The sequence below is a fragment of the Rhincodon typus genome, chromosome 30 (genome assembly GCF_021869965.1).
Source record: "Rhincodon typus isolate 14 chromosome 30, sRhiTyp1.1, whole genome shotgun sequence".
NCBI lineage: Eukaryota > Metazoa > Chordata > Chondrichthyes > Orectolobiformes > Rhincodontidae > Rhincodon > Rhincodon typus.
This window is the reverse complement of record NC_063361.1, coordinates 36,316,482-36,319,953: the sequence shown is the minus strand read 5'-3', so window position 1 is coordinate 36,319,953 and position 3,472 is coordinate 36,316,482. Positions and strand designations below refer to the sequence as shown.

General features: G+C 46.7%; 1 protein-coding gene across 1 annotated transcript in view; it reads right to left on the bottom strand.

Moving 5' to 3' along the window:
- Window positions 1-3,140, bottom strand: part of LOC109923254 (junction plakoglobin-like) — a 70,023-nt gene extending 66,883 nt beyond the window's left edge. Inside the window, exon 1 of the mRNA XM_048614631.1 lies at window positions 3,011-3,140. The gene's annotated coding sequence lies outside the window, so the exon portion shown is untranslated. The remainder of the gene's footprint in view (window positions 1-3,010) is intronic.
- Between the last annotated feature and the right edge of the window lie 332 nt (window positions 3,141-3,472).

Sequence of the window (3,472 nt, the reverse complement as noted above, 5' to 3'; positions counted from 1 at the left end):
GAAAGGAGGGAAAGGAGGGAAAGGAGGGAAAGGAGGGAAAGGAGGGAGGGAAGAGAGGAGTTCAGACAATGCTCTTGACCTTTACGGAGGCATAGTGCCCCTGAGGGGGAAGGGGTGCTTTAATAGAGGTGTTATCTTACAAACCATATACAGATGTGAGGGCTCCCAGGCCAGTATACATATACAGATGTGAGGGCTCCCAGGCCAGTACTGAAGAGGAGCTGACTGGGTGCTTTTACTGCCCTAGCTTTGACTCAGATGCTTTGGGGCTGATTTTCTGACTGCACTCACACCCTGCCTACACCCAGACTTCTCAAAGTTAAAAACTGCTGTGTCTTCAAAAAGGTGATTCCCAAGCACGATCTGCAACTTTCGAAGTGGTGAGTCATTTACAACTAGCAGGATTTGAATCACATTCGTTCTCAACATTTTACAGCAGATCCATTGTCTGCCTCCTAAATTGGATCACAGGCTTAAAAAAGGGATCTACTGGCAAAGTGAGGCTGGTTTTATTCTGACACTGGTGGGGCTCCCTATACACATCACTGAGCAAACCAAAATAAACTGCTTTTTATGTTAAAATAGAGACAGGGTTTTCACTAGGACACCTGCATATAGTTTTGGTGAATCTGGCAAGTTTACTTTGGACTTGTAGTGGGCACAGCTATCAGACAAGTGACCTTAACATCCTGTTACACCCAGTATAAAGTCAGTGGGCTAATACTCGGTCAAATATAGTCTTTCAAAGACCAGAGGGAACCCGAGTTTGATCCTTAGTACACTCTAACCACAACGCAGAGGCCAATTTATAAGTGAATTATATAGTGTTAAACAAGTGTCAGCAGACAGAAGGAATTAGAAAAGGTCCCTGTCACAGAAAAGGTTAAAATCACCTGTGACAGCCCAGAAAGCTGCTGCTGCCTGCAACTACACCAGCTGGAGATGTTCACATTATAAATTTTTAAAAATAATTACAAGGGAGCTTTCAAAGCTAAATAAATATTGACAAAAAAAAACAGCTGCTCAAAATAGAGAGATTTCTGCACAGGATATGGATGCATATTTAGAATGTACAATATATAAACCTGTTTTCTAACTATCCCCATAACAAATCTTAGCAACATACCAATTACTCCCTTCAAACAAAAGGGAGGAAAAAAGGATAAGCTACAAGATGCTAAATACTCCAATACACAACCTAGCCTAATACATCTAGGCTCCTCAACAATGCAAATCAATCAGTGATGCCACAACCAATAACAGATTACTGTCATAAACATGGGACATTTGAGACTCCACACAGAGTCTCAAATGCATAAACAGGTAAACAGCTGGGCTTTGTAACATGACCAAATCAGCCCATTGAACAGTAACATCCTCACTAAACAGATTTCATGCTCAGTCTGTCTCTCGTGAGTCCTCATCTAAGTATTTCCCTCGATGTTCAAATTCTCATTTCTAGTTACAGGGCAAATCAGCAGCACAAAATAAAACCCCAACTCATCATTTAACCCTAAAAAGTCTGAGATATTTTTAACCTGTACATGCACACAAATTGCTCTCCCACTTTTACATACGCTGTCCCAAACCTTTCTGCGCCTTTCAAAGAATCCTCCATGTCCTAAACAATAGGGTTGAATGAAGAGCCTTGGACAAAAGATTACATTAAATTCAACAAAGTTTGAACTTTCAGTCAATCCACAGCCTCTAGGTGTTCATTAGTCAACAGATCCCCAAACTCTATTTTCCCAGTTACTATACAGTACAAACTTTTACAATTAGTGAAATTGTGATTTCTCCAAAAATTTTCAAAAACAAAGACAACCTTAATCAGTATTTGTTCATTTTATTAAATTGCACAGCAACACAGTATTGCGATCAGGCTAGTGCCCATTGATAGGCAGAAAGGTTCTCAGAGACACTACAACTTTACCTCTAAATCAGTGGAAAAAAATTGACGGGAATTATAATTAATAGTTTAATCAAAAAGGCCAGCACACAGGCACAATAGGCTGCATGTATCCACCCAGACAGAGATTCTAAGTTTCAGCAGTTCATTACTATTGAGTTTACACCAACTTGTAGATAACTGCCTAGTAATTACATCCAGATCTACTCCCTCATAAATCATTAGACAGTATCCTCTGCAATATTTTATTGTGCAAGTATTGATCAGATCCTTTTTTTTGAAGTTACTGCACTACTGAACCTGTTTGCAGCGACCTTTCAGGAGACGAATTGTCAACAGTTTTAGCCTGTAGCAGCGTCATGACACTGGCACAATTAAAAAAAAAACAATTTCAGCTTTACTCTCAGCTGCCAATAAACCATTCCCCGAGAACAGATGGTTGTGAACCACTAAAAAGCTTTAATTTATATCTGGAACCAAACAGCCAGTTGAACTTTGCACATTGGGCTGTCAACAGTTCCGGACCCAGTCTTCTCCCCGGGCTGACAGTGCTCTCTCTCTCTCTGTCCACAACCACCTGAACAATCAGGTCCCCACCCAAATTAGATAGGGCTGCGGAATAAAACACAGGACAGTCTCCAGCCCCCAGCCCCCAGCCCCCAGCCCCCAGCCGGAGACACACACTAAACGAGGAAATCAGAGCCAACTTCCCCAACTCTGCTCCTTCGGAAAGGGGATTGAGGCAAAGATTACAACTTCAAAACACACCCTCATCAGAGAGGGATCAGACTGAGCAACCCCCAGACACACACACTCCCCCACCCCCCCCCAGACACACACCCCCCCCCCCCCCCCCCCGCCACACACCCCCCCTGCGCTCCGCCAGCCCCACCCAAACACAGACTGTTCGACTAGGGGAACCCTGACACACTGCCTGGTGTCACACACCGAGGGGGCCGGGCCGGGCACCGGGAGCACACCTGAACGGGGTGTCCGGGTCCGGGACTCCCAGCCCCCGGACAGCGATCCCCCTCACTGGCCCCGGAGGTGAGGGCGGACCCGGCCCAGCCGCCTGCCTCCCGCTCAGCCCCAGCCTGTTACCTGACGAGCGCTGCCCGTGGTCCCTGCGCTGATCTCCGTAACTCGGATCCGCCTCAATCCGCGCCCGTTCGCCGCCGCCTTCTGCCCGAACAAAGAGGCGCTGGAAGCCACTGCTACCACCAGCCCGCCCCCTGAACCCTCCCATTGGGCAGCTGTCACCTAACCATACTCCCCATTGGTCTAGTGTACCGTCAATCCATGCCAATAGCCCAATACCATTGGTCCACTTTTTGTCACCTACCAGGTTTCCCCGCCCCTCAAGGACGGGGGCTCCTTCCTCTACCAATCATTATTGGGACTTCGATGACTCTGGTCGTTGATTGGCTCATTCCTATGTCAATTCCCGCCTCCCAAATGCCTCCGTCTGCGGCTGCGCGGGACCACACCTGGCGGCAGGGGGAGCTCAGGTGAGCTGGTTGCTTCTGTCTCTGGGCAGGTGAGGGGTCTGCTGCAGTTAAACCA